A 13,754-nucleotide genomic window follows, 5' to 3' on the forward strand; every position below is an offset into this window, starting at 1 on the left:
CCACAAAAGGAGACATGCACATGCAAAATAAAAACCATAAGAGAACTTCTGGATAATGAATATTGTGGGCAGAGGAGTAACAGATGGTGGAACAAAACAATCTCATTTTAAAAAGACAAAACTTCCTTATGCTAGGATAGAACTGCAGAGGTGTAGAAAAGAACTCAAAAGCAGAGATGCCAAACAAGCAGGGAGGGCAGTGGATGGTGTTGCCAGAAGGGGTGGCCCAAGCCCTTCCAAAGCCTTTTGTGTTACCATAAACATCACAGGGAATGTTCCACTGAGCCAGCAGTCTGAGGCAGAGCTCTTCAAAAGGATTTGCATTCAGCAAGCAGTGAGACAATGCACATCGTCTGAGTCATGAAAACACCTTGTGAATTTTTAAGCATACACAGGCAAAGTAAGAAAGTCCCACGGAAATTAATTTACTGCACTAGAGATAAAATTATTGACTTTTATGTCACAGGCACCTTGTTTTTCTGACTGATTGTGTGTCCAAAGCTCTTATGAAAAATACTTAACATTGTCTGACAGACACATGCTCTTCACTGTTTAAGTTATAACCCCATAGTACAGACACTGGCTGTTAGGTGGAAATTATGGGATCTCAGTGGTGTTTCTGTGACATGGCACGCTGTATTTTGTTTAATTTAACAACAAACTCATTATATTAACTGAATTCAGTAGGAACAGCAGGGGGAATCCTGTTAATTTCATCTTGAACATCAGAGAGCTTCTGAGGGTGCTAAAAGAATACACAGAAAAGGAAATAGAGGAACAGTTTCATAAAAAGAAGGAATCTTCCATTTCCTCTGAAGGCTCATACTGAATTTAAAACTGCCATGTCTGATTTGATATTAAGAGGCTTAGACATATGGTTACTGTTTGAGACAGGATGCTGGGCTTGATTTGACCTAGTACAGCCCTTGCTACACTTTTTTTAGTGTAGAGAAATTCTATATAGTGGTTGCCATGAAAAGACACTCCTTCTACCCCTGGTTAGCACCTGGAGAATATCAGCAATGCCACTCTGCCTCCTCCTCTGGATGTGCAAAGCAAGAACTGTCTTCAGCTCAGACAGGAGCTATTAGATCATCACTCCAGCCTCCTCCTCCATTACCAGCGACAACGTCTTTGGCTTGAAACTCAAAACATTATTCTCAAATTACTTCAACAAGGATTACAGGAATGTTCACTGGTTTCACTGTATTAATTTGTGCCTTGCTTGACTTTCTGTATTGGTAGAGCACCCTGGAGCATCTGACAATCCCTCCTCCACCTCCTTCTATTTTATTCACCTAGGCAGGAACCCTGCCCCTCCCTGAAGGCAGCAGGAGCAGCAGCAAGGGGAACAGCCAGACCCTGCATTAGCAAAGCTCTCAATAACAGATCCAAGAGGAGACACTGGCAAACAGAGAGCAAACAGAGAGTAAACATAATTATTACTCACCCAGGTACTTCCTCTGCTTCACATAGTGGTAACTGCTGAGCCCTAAGTACCTGTGGGGATCCAAACACTTGCACTCCCCAGGTAGAAACAGAGTGGTGTGAAGGGACAGTGTGCTGAGGTGGAATGATGCTTTGTGATGAAAAGTACCATTCAACAACAGCAAAGGGAAGGCTTAGAAAAAGACACATTTCTTGCCCTAACACTGGAGCTCAAATCCGTGCCACCAATGAAACCTGAGTCAGCCACAGCCACCTGCCTTCTGTCCCCCTGCCAGGATACAATCTCCACCTCTGGAGCTTTGGCTAGGGGTGCAGTGTCGGTGACCAAAGACTCATTTACAGACCAATGAGGATCACAATTCTGGCAGAATTCTGACAACTGACAGATCCACCGCAAATGATACATCCAAAATGGAAATTTAATGCTTAACTGCATAAGAAATTGCAGTTGTATTATCTGCAACAAACAGCAGTATAAGGGGTTCCATGTAAGCTGGTGATCTGATCAGCTGTCCTTTTGGAATGAAGTTCAAGCTAACTTTGATAATGGATAATACCAGATGGAAGAAAAGAGACTACCTTTGCTAGATCCTGGATTAACCATTCATCTCCTGAGAAACACAGACATGATAAGTAGTTTGTTTAAATCTTCTGCAGTATCCAACATAAGGAATTCAGCTGTGAGTTTTCATAAATTTGCGACCTGAAGAAAACACTTGGCAGCAGTCAGTACAGACAGTTCTCAGAAGGGTGAGCTTATGGGCTTCTGGCACATCACTGCAATTAACTCTGAAAAACACAGCAGTTTTTTTTCTCATGCATTGTGGGCATCTACTAATTAAGCTGGTGAGAAAAGTATTATTTACACATTTTCTAGTAGCAGAAAGGGAGATAGAGACAGGTTATAAGCCTTTCACAAAGTCATGTAACAATCTGGTCACAGAGCTATTAACAGATGCCTGGATTTCTGAGTCCTTTTATCCCCTGCTCCCTTGGCACAGAACACCATTCCTCTTAGCTTCTAATTTTGTGTGGAAGACGTTTTTGAGAAAGTGCTGTTGAGTATAAAAAAAAAAAAAAAAGAAAACGATATATTGGGAAGCAGGAATTTTCTCTGAACTAAAGAGATGGGCCTCACCTACTGTGGCCTCCAAGTACAGCCAAACTTGTTCTTTAGGTCCAGATGCAGAGAAAGCTTAAGAAAGGCTGACCAGAATGAAGTGACTCTGACACACTGTGTACAGGGGAGTTGAGGGAGGGCCGAGAAAAAAGGTAGGAAGAGGAGAGCAGGGAGGAAGAACAGTGACTGTAGGATAAATGTGAAACCAGAGGCACACCCCCAAGTCTCTAGTGGAACAAGCTTTGTACTGATTGTTCTACATTTTGGTTTTAACTCTAAAAACCTTAAAGTATCATAACACCACTTATAAGGAACGTATTCCCTCATTCTTTTTCTCATGCTTTTCACACAGAACACATTACCAAGGGTTGTTTCTACCTGCAGCAGGAACAAACCCCAAAATTCATGACAGTTGCAGTATGAAATTTCACTGTAAGAAACCACATACGCCTGAGAAATTTGGGCATCCAAAATGTGAAAAGAAATAGTCCAATAGCATACAAATATTTCTGAAATATTGGCAGTTGTGGAAGGTACAGAATATATAACAGTTTATGCTTTCATCAGGAAAGGCCAGAATGGGAGCCAGCCAAACTCACAGAACAACTGGCAGAGCTCAGTGGCACGGGCCATCACAAAGGCCAAGGAAGCAGGAGAAGCCCTGGGACACTGCACAGACAATGGCTGCAGCTCCTGCTGGTGAGATGAAGTGCTGTGCACAGTCTGATCTTTGCCTGAAGTGGTGCTGTCCCACACACAGAGCACAGAGCCGACCTGATGCATTTCCATCGCTCCCCAGTGACCAAAAGCAGGGGACATTACATGATCAGCACGGGAAGACAAACGTGTTTTCCTCCGTTTGAGCAGAACCTCCCTCTGCTGTTTCCCCCAGCATAGGATGGTTTCCTGCTGCTGCTGTTTTCCCCTGCCATGCCTTGGGGCACTCCCCGTGTCCCACCTCCAGTGACAGGGACCTCTGAGTGCTGCCTCCTGTCAGTGCAGCCGCTCTCAGACCCTTCCTGCATGGCCACGTCCCAAGGCCTGCACAACCCTGCACCTGCTCGATGTCACAGGACAAAACATGGGCATTTTCCAACACTTCTGAATCCCACAGGCACTCACCTCATAACACACAACAAAACCACCTTTTTTCTTCCTCATTTTCACTATTTTCTTCCATTAGGTAAACGACCTATTATATTCATACTTGTCTTGACAGAGGAAAGATTAATTTACTGTTAAACACAGAAGATATAGCATCCATTAACAAAGAAAATATGAAGGCAAAGAAGAATTCCCACTATTTTAACACCCAAAATTACATCTTTTTCTTCGTGTTTTGTGGAATGAGCTTGTGACCTTTTCTCCTCCTCAAGGCTACTTATGCTTCTGAACAATCCTGTATACCTGCAAATGCCTCAACAAGCATCAAGTCAGGACATTTGCTTGGAAAAGGCCCCAAGCCAATGCAAGGTGCAAGGATCAAATAAAATTCTTTCAAGCCAGCTCCAGAGTGATCTTTATAAAACTGATGCACACAACAGAAATGTAGGTAAAAAGCACAAGTAAATTAATTCTGGTTAATCTTGTGCTGTTGAATTCTGAACAACACTACATGCATTCCCCTCACCACAGTTCCTGTGTCTTTTTTTTATAGATATATATAAAATAGGATAAAATTTATGTCCAAATTAATACAAGGCCTTTTTCAAAGCTCAAAGTCTGTAAAGAACAATAAAACTACATGCAGACTACCAGGACATGGTGAACAGAAGTACATTTTAAAGCTCCAAAGCATCCATCTGTCCTGAGCACAGCAGCATTCTGCAAGGGCAGAATCTGGTCACAAGGCTCTCCTGCCAGTGCTGGTTTGCATTTTGATATATTTGCTGAAGCGCATTGAAAGGTACAGCTATAGCAGGTCAGACCATGATGAAAGTTTACCAGCTTATTAATTTGCACAACTGGATTGAAAATAAATAAAAGCAGGCAGATTAATCAACACATGAACTGCAAACCCTGCTAGCTTCTCTCCCTGAGAACTTTTTAGGAACAATGTGTCCCTTTGCAATGCAAAAAATGTTCAGAAGCTTTACCTGAGTGACCAACAGATGGAATAAACTGACAGTGCTCTCATTTCCTGGGCACAATTTCCTATGTAATTTCCTCTTCATATTAAATTTTCAAATTATTTGGTTTTGAACCCAAATCTACCTAATTAAACATGGAACAATTCTGAGCATTAAACAGCTATTAGTAGAAAACAGCTATGCAAAGCCTCCCTATTTCAACTGAATTCTAAAATACTTCCTGATTGGTAATGCACAGGCTGTCAAGTATTTTACAGATTCCCAGCTTAGCCTGTGCTTCTGTCATTTCAGAGCATAAATTTAAGCACAACTCACTGCAGAGATTTCTCTTACTTTCCATTCCAGCTCTGGTAGATGCAGCCTTGCAGTCCCCCTCCTCAGACACATTTATCCACAGCTCCTGGAGATCTGCATGCTGCACACACTGACTGAACACACTACAAACTTCATTTTTCCCCCAGTATGAAGAGCACATCAGACTGCATCAGAGGCAGTGTAAGGAATGCTGAACACCTCTTTGACAAGCCATACATTAATTGCCCAAAGGTCAGAGTAACTATTTTGGAAAAATGTGGCTCTCTGTTGGAATGGGTAACAGCCAAGCAATTATGAAATAATGGCAGCATTCCCAAAGGATCTCTATACAGTGCATGAAATGAGCACAAAAGATTCATGAGGTTTTGTGCTTAATTTCTCACAATTTCAAAATATTGCCTTTTAAAAGTTAATAGCAATTCTTAAAACATTCACTAAAAGAACATATGCCACCATATTTCCAACATTTGGGAGCGCATGTGCTACAACAACAACAACATTCCTTTGCTATTAAATGCCAAAGGCTGTTTAGTGATAAATTCAAATAAAACCCAGTAATTTGCAGTGGATTTCATTCAGAAGGAGCCATGTGGCATTGAAAACTATTACATGTCATTTATAAACACCATAAGAAGAAAATTTTATTTCGTTATAGGCCAGTAATGACTGGGCTAAATTCAAAGCTAGTTCAGCTTGCTCAGGGCCACAGCCAGTTGGATTTGAGTCTTGAGGGTTGAAGACACAACATCCTCCCTGGAAAACCCACTGAGGTCCTGAGCAGGGACTGCCCTCGCTGCAGGTGTGCACATACTTGGGAAAGGTCACCTCCTTCCTCTACAGCTCTCCACTAGAAAACTGAAGAATTCACTGAGGTCGCACCCTGTACCACAATCCCCATTTTCCTTGAACAGGCTGAGCACACCCAGCTCTCTGGGCCTCTCCTCATGCACCAGTGCTGCAGCCCCCAGCCACCTTCACGGCCACAGAATCCCTTGGTAACTGAGGTTTGGAAAGAATCTCTTCTCCTTTCCCACATATCCTTTCCATAGGCTTTCAAATGTCTTCACTTTGGCATTCACACAATGGTGAAAATTTAGAAGTCTTGAGGCAGCATCTGGGAATCACCCCTTCCTCTCTTTGGGGGAATTCACTATTAATTCTTAAATCCTACCCCAAAGTCTGAATTTATCATTCCAATCCTCCCAGGCACATGGCAGCACTAAGAAATGGGCAGGACAGGAAGTATCAACACATGCATGGCACCTGCCTATGTCTGCTGGCAGTCAAACAGTACTGGCATACCATGAGGGTCTGGCTGATTTCGGTGATCTAACATTGGTCTGTAAGGATGGCATTTTAAATAGCAGTGTAACTAATTATTTATAGCTGCTATCAACAGCAAACTCATGTTAACTAATCCTCCAAAAAACTCTCCAGGTGACAAAACCCACAAAGATTTGGTATTTATATGTACTGAGAAACAGAAACCTAAAAGCCACTCATTTCCTTCCTGACAAATTTTGCAGTGCAGTTAAGCTTTAGTACTACAAAGTAAAAAGAGCAGCACAGTCAAAATAAATTCTAATCATCAATTATACATACAGCATTCTGCATTGGATTCAAACCTCTCACTTGTTTACTGTGGGGGTTTCTTCTCCTTTTCTCTTTCCTTTTTGTGCTTAATCTGGAAGATTTTCATTAGTAAAACATGAATTTTTTATATTCCATTTTCAGCATTCTTCTCTCATGTGTTAGTTTCTCATCATTTAAGATAAGAGCAGTATCTACAATCACTCTGCAGCTTTTTCAACCCTCACAGAATAGGTTATAAGCCACACATTCACAATCATCATCCAGATAATTAGAATGTCTGTCTGTAAATATAAAAGCAGAAATGTTACCTCAGAAGAGCACTCTCTAAGGAGGGGAAACTTCAGAGTTCATGGGATTTGAAACTAAGCTCATATTTTACTAAGCAGATATGGAAATAATTTTCAGAACTTATTTTATAGAATTCATATGCACTAACAGAAAAGCTGATATCAAGGCCTTTTGTCTGAAAAGGGCCCCTTCAAAAAATGCTCTTTGATTCCTTTGGATGAGGTGATGTTATTAAAAAAAAAAACCAAACCAAAACCAAAAAAAGGGGGAGGAATGTCAGGAAGCACAAAGTTATTATACAATTAAATTACTTAAACACAATGTAGGATTTTTGGGGGCAGTAAACCAAGCTATTTTCAGGTAAGTTTTCCCACAGCCACAACAGATTAGAGCCATTAGATATCCAGGAGCTGAATCAAGACTGACAACTTAGTGCTGTCCTAAATGTGCAAAGGCAAAGCAGGAATCACACTGCAAATATATCATAATAATATAACAATGTATACAAGCAGATGCTGTATCCTCTGCAGGGAAACTGAAGCCCAGCACAGAGAAGGGAGCAGGAAACCACTAAGGTCTAAAGAGGCCAAAATCCTCGATTTGAGTATTTCTGAAGTATTAACCTTGCTGCAAATCTTCTCTTCGCCATACTTTTTAAGATGTAGACATTCACATCACTGACAATCCAAAGTACTAATTGTCAGCATAATGACTATTAACATGAAATGTTATTGAATTTTCTAAAGGCACTGTACAGCCAGAATGACAGTTGATTAAACTGCACATGGCAATTGTCATCCCCGGTTAGTTACAGCAGTATCACAGTGGTTAACCCAGTGTTAACAACCCAGCTTGACAAGGGCAATCCAGCACTGAACTGGCTCAGCCAATTTCACACTGCTATAGGAACAGTAGGTCAGCTCAGAGCTTCTCACAGGAGTTCAATTGTGCTCAATTTGCAGAGGAAACAGACTGGGGAAACTCGTGACACCAAGTTTTAGAGAGTGCATGGTTTAGAGACCCTTTCCATTAATCTGGGAATACTGCAAAAGTGAGGATTCATTCTGTTCCCCACCTAACAGAGGAACACAGGTTTATACAGCATCTCACCAAGACAATGGATAAAGGCCAGTTAACTTTAATACTGCAAAATCAAATCCTTAATTCATCAGCTTGCCAACTTACCAAACCTCAGCTGCCTGTGATGTCTACACAGATGAACGCAGACAGATAAGTAAATGCAAAGAAGTCAAACTATTTGCCTGTAGATGAGAAGATTTTATTAATCCTTCTTGATTTTTCTATTACTTAACCACCAAGACATAAATTAACATTTGACTCTGCTGCTTTGTGCGATTCATCCGTAGCATGAAAGTCCAACTCCCAGTTTCCACCCCAGAGATCAGCTCTGAAGTCTGTCTGAAAAGAATATGCCTCTGTCTGATCTTTACTTGCCTAAGCACCAGCTGACTTCAAGCTCTTTTCAGGCTTTTTTAAAATAAGTCTGAAAAGGTTTTGACATCATCACAATCATGAAGTGAGAAATGTTGATCCCCCCAAACAAAAAACAACCTGAGTTTTGCCAAGTAAAACAGAGACACTTCTGTTGGCATGTTTTTAAAATTGACTGTTCAAGATGTAAATCTGCATCTCATGGACTAAATGTTTGGCCTAAGTGTCAACACACACAGATTCCTTGCCCTGCAAGGTAACTCACTTTTTTTTTTTTTTTGGCTGATTTCCCCCCACGAGTAGATTCCTTTTCTCATTTGAGATAAGTGAAAAATTTAACAAGCCAGTGTGCTTCCACAGGAAAACAGCAAAAAGGCCTCAGGATTTTCCACAACTGACCATTGGCAGTACTTCTGAAAACAAATTAGTAAACAAACTATCTTTTACATGCCAGAATGAAAATGCAGTAACCTCAAACTTCCCCAGGCATCTGATTTGTAACTACCATTTAAATCCAGATTGGGCACAGCTGAAGTAGCAGAAACAAATGTCACATCTGAGCATCCTGACTGGCAATACCACATTGTATGGGCTCAGACTATGGGGTATGTTTTGGGGTACTAGAACAGTTCAGTCTTTCACCTAGTTGAAGTGTGTGGTTCAAGTGTGTAGTTAAAGTAGGAGCTCTAATCTTTAGGCTCCTCTTGGTTTCTGGTGGGAAATACTTCAGCAAACTGATGATGTTAAGAAAGAACATCCGATTTCTCCAAACTGCTTGACACAGACAGCAGTGTGCACCCCTATGTTTTTGTGTGCCTATTCCCATAACCCCCACATATTTTGCATGGATATGTATATTGACTGTCAATGGTACTTTGTTAAAATGATCATTGCACACAGCATGGCCAACTTTTAAATGTAAATTGTATGCAAATATATGCAATGCCATCTTTAATGCAGATGTAGCAAAAAGTATTAAGATGTGTAGGGCCTAATTAGGTCCTACATCAAAAACTACATAGAAAAACATGACTCCAAAGTCTCAGCAAAATAAATGTGAGCTAGAAATCCCAGTGTACACTCCTAGGGAAGCAAGGGGAGTAACTTTTTCCCTGCGACTTCTAAAGAAGGCAATGAACTCAAACTAACAATTTGTCTGGTTTTTTCTTCAGACAAAGCATTTTCTGTTTAAGCAAGATGCAGATATAATGGCATGGATTCTTCATTCTCTTCTATTTCCTAGTATTTAAAATTACTAAAGAAAACCTTCATTTCTTATCTAGACCAATATGAAAATCAGGAGTAGGGACACAAAAATTCCTGGGCAATGTAAGTCTCAGCCTAAATAAAGGAAAAAAAATCCCAGAAAACCACAGCTTATTTTTTCTAAGCCAGGGGCTGCTCTGGCCCTGCCAATGGGACTTTGATTACTGAATTCATCAGAATAGAAAAGCATTTGTACACAGCAAATTCCAGAGACAATAATCAACCTCAGGGACTTGCATTATTAATGAACTGAAATAAATGAGGCACTTGACAGCCACTGATCAGGTGTATTGCACTGACTGGGATTTCCCCCACATATGCACACTTCTTGGATTTGCAACACTCCTGTTCTGAAAAGGGAGGGTACTTTTTGGGGTGTGACTGGTGAATTCCACAGAGGGCACGGACTGCACAGGGCTTGTGGATTTCCAACAGAAAGCAAACCCATCCTGCATCACATCAAAATGAAAGCCAGTGAAGACAGACATATTTCAAGAAGGTACAGTCGAGTGCTGTCTCAAATTGAAGACAAGTCTACCATCAGAGACCAGGAAAAAATCTGACTGCAGTCCCCTTCCTGAAAGGAAGCAAGTTTCAACTCCACTTGTTCATAAGCAGCAATGGAAAAGTCCAAAGACCCACTCCACCCTCCAGAGGTACTTGAAGAAAAGGACATATGACTCCAGTAAATGCATATCCCCTTTTAAGGAAGGAGCTAACACCCTCGTTCTGCACCAGCATGTACAAACCTTGGCCAACTACAAGCCAGAAGTTCTCATCAGTTTTCTCCACCCTACTGTCTCCTCTTTTCTAACACACATTTGGAATCCTCCTTGAGCTGAGCTGCTTGGAGGCATCTCCCAACCCCACCCCACAGCTGCCCACAACTGTGCCTTTTCCCAAGTCTCAGAACGGGGCTGCCATAATTTGGATATTCAAGTGGATTATAAATCTGCAGAAAATTTTATGCTGCTTGCTTCGTATCTCTAGTGGCAGTCCAATTTCTTTGAGGAAAGATGCTACAAATTATTCACTGTGAAATATAAAGCTTGCTTTTCATTTTAATTTTGTTCCATTTCTATCTCTGAATTTCCTTTATAGCTATGTTTCCAGCATTATAAGAAAAAAATCCAATGCACCACGTCAGCCCAGTCCAAGCCAGACATAACATCCTGCGTGTGCTGCCCAGGGTATTATAAAAAATGCCTTTCATTTCTCTCCCCCAGCCATGGTTGCAAGGCCCGTTCCCCTCTGCTGCCCATGAGCCAGCAGCGCTTTCCAGCAGGCTGCACACTGGAATTCCTGAGCTCTCACATTCCTGCAGAACAAACACAGCTCACAGAAGGATGGACTCAGCAAGTGTATTCCTTCTATCTACCAAAAAAAATATAGGGTGGAGCCCGAACTGGCCATGGTTCCATTTTTTCCCAGCATTAAAAGATCGCAGCAATCCCTCTCCAAATCCTGCCCAGGCAGCAGAGGAGGGAGGCAGGCAGCGCCGCGGGATGGGAGCGGATCTGGGCAGGCTGCAATTATGAAACGCTGAGGGGATAAAGGAAAGCAAAGCTGGCCCAACCCTCATTTCCCAGCACTGACAGAGCAAAGGAGGAAGCAGAGCAGCTTCAGAGAGGACAGTGGCACCTCCCAGCACGGGCACCCGGGCTCTCTGCTCCTTTGTACAGATGATTTGCCATGCCCGCATTCTTGCCGGCACTGCAGCGCTGTTCTGAGCCTCCTATTTGAATTAACCAGGCCCAGAGGATAAAACTTTCAAATTAAACACATTCCTGCAGGATTTCAGGCTCATTGTGTATGCACCAAGGAAACATAACATCCTAAAAATAATACGTATACAGAAAGAAAGCACATTTTGCAGGCATATTAAAGTGGAATATGAATTATAAGCAAGCTCATGGGAGAAGACATCAGATTCCATGCAAAAAGGAGCTTTTGTAAATAACATAGCATCATTCTCTGTAAGCTATCCCAATTATCATCAGCCATTTAATTTAGCTCACCAATGCCCCTTCTCATTGCTGAAATTGTCCATTTTCCCCCTCCTGAACTGTAAAGCTCCAGATTTTAGAGTTCAGGCTAACAGCTGTATAGATTACTAATCAAGAGCTAGAACTCCATTTATATTCATTTCAGCAGATCCATGTCTAAACAGCAAACACGAAACAGCATCTCACCAAGCTGCCATCATTAGAGTACAATATCCAGAAAACATTAAAGCTTTTGTTTGAGAGTTAATTGGTGCCAATGCTCTAAGTTTGTGTGTACTGAATCACATTGAAATCTTAATTTGTCACATTAAAAATATTCAAATAATATACTATTGCTCTGTAAAGATTTTGAAAATGTCACTAAATGCAACATCTGCTTAGTTTAGAGTATTAAGGCAAAAACTTGAGCATTATTTTTGTGGGGTTTAGCTTTTAGACACAGATTCACAGGGTCTTGGTATTTCAGATTGCTAAATATGACAGAATATTTAAGGGCTTTGCACATTAAGCCCAATGAAAACTTCAAAATCCCTCACTGGAATTAGTAATTTAGCCCCAAGCTAATCAGAGATGTTATTCCAGTAGAACCAAAGTCTTCCAGTTGGCCCTCAGCTTAATTTCACTGATTAAAAAATATTAATTCAAGTCAGTTTGTTTTGCTACAATCCCCTTACAAGCCAACTGAAGCTGGTACAGAGAAACTGCAACCTGAAAAAAAACCCTAACATTTTGAACATTTCAGAAGCACTTATTCCTCTTATCTCTTTTATTAACTTATGACTAGCCTTAAACTTGAGTTTGGAACTAATCAGAAGGCAGTGAATGGGAAGCTTTTAGTGGCTGAAGTGCTCATAGGAAGAGTTAAGGCTTCTCCTCCCAGCTGTGGCAAGACAAACTCTCACTAGTCTCTCTAGAAGGGTGCTTCAGCAAGAGTTAGTCAGGAGTTCAAGCTTAGGCACTTATACCAGCGGTTTAACTTTCAGAAGCATCAGTCAGCTCGGGCTACACAACCAAATCCTCAGAAAATGGAAAATTCAGATCACTTTTGGTGCTTCAGCTGCTCTTCCTGATTCTAAAGGTACCCAAGTGCATCACACTACATCCAAGAAACATTCTTATGCTAAGACAAATAACAGTCATTAAGTGAAACAAATAAATAAATGCAAAACTATAACATCGATAGATGAGAAATGGGTTCATTCCATTCGCACCAATGTTTTCCAAAGGTCATTGTTTCATCCCACCTGTGTTTGAAGGGCTTCATGAGGAGTGCCCTGCCCTGGGCTCTTTCAACCCTGTCATTGTCCCTTGAGCCTCAGAGCTGCCTGTGCCAGGGACTTCAGGGCTGTGGCCTAAAATAAACCCAAGTCATGCAGTTCAGGCAGCAGAATGATGAGACACATTATATTACATTAAAAGTATTCTGGGGGGGAGAGGAAAAAACCAACCTACAAGAGAGATCTGGGCAGAAGTGGGTTCTTCCAGCCCCAATGTTGCGGGTTAGGATTTTCCCTTTTGCTTCTCTCATGGAATCTTGTACCATCAGTTGCTTAGAGACAATAATGACCAGTACTTAGGAGAAACAGAAGAAATGGTCAAGGTGAGGTAAGGGTGCAGCTGGCTGTTCCCTTACTTGGGGTTTTCTCCTTGGATACCTGGAGATTTTGGCCGGGGCCCAGGTGAGGGGCTGGGCTCAGCTCCTCTCCCGCCCTCGTTCTCCCCGCTGAGGGGACACAGGCCGTGGTCACTGTGGGAGAACTCGCCAGCGCTGCTTGGTCTGTCCCTGCTGCCTTCTCCTGCTGTGAGCAGAGCTCTGCTTGTGGGGCAGCCATTGCACTGCAACCTTTCTTACACCCTGCCTCACTAGAAAAGAACCCTCAACAGCCACTTTGGTGCCTCAGGAGAAAACCCAGGACCCCAAACCCCTCTACCCCCTCCAAGGGAGCCTCTCAGCTGCGTTCAGGAGCCCGGTTGCCACTGCCCAGCCCCGCTTCTTCACTAAGTATAACCCCACGCCACCTGCCTGCTGGGATACCCTGCTACAGCTGCAGAGTTTCTGATACACAACATCTGCTCCTCTGGGATCCGTTCATCCCTGCCAAAGCTCCTGCTCAGCCCACGTTTGCCATCAATCCATCCATCCCGCCGCCATCACGGGGTGAGGGAGCGGCGGCC

This window comes from Geospiza fortis, unplaced genomic scaffold (genome assembly GCF_000277835.1).
Source record: "Geospiza fortis unplaced genomic scaffold, GeoFor_1.0 scaffold317, whole genome shotgun sequence".
Lineage (NCBI taxonomy): Eukaryota > Metazoa > Chordata > Aves > Passeriformes > Thraupidae > Geospiza > Geospiza fortis.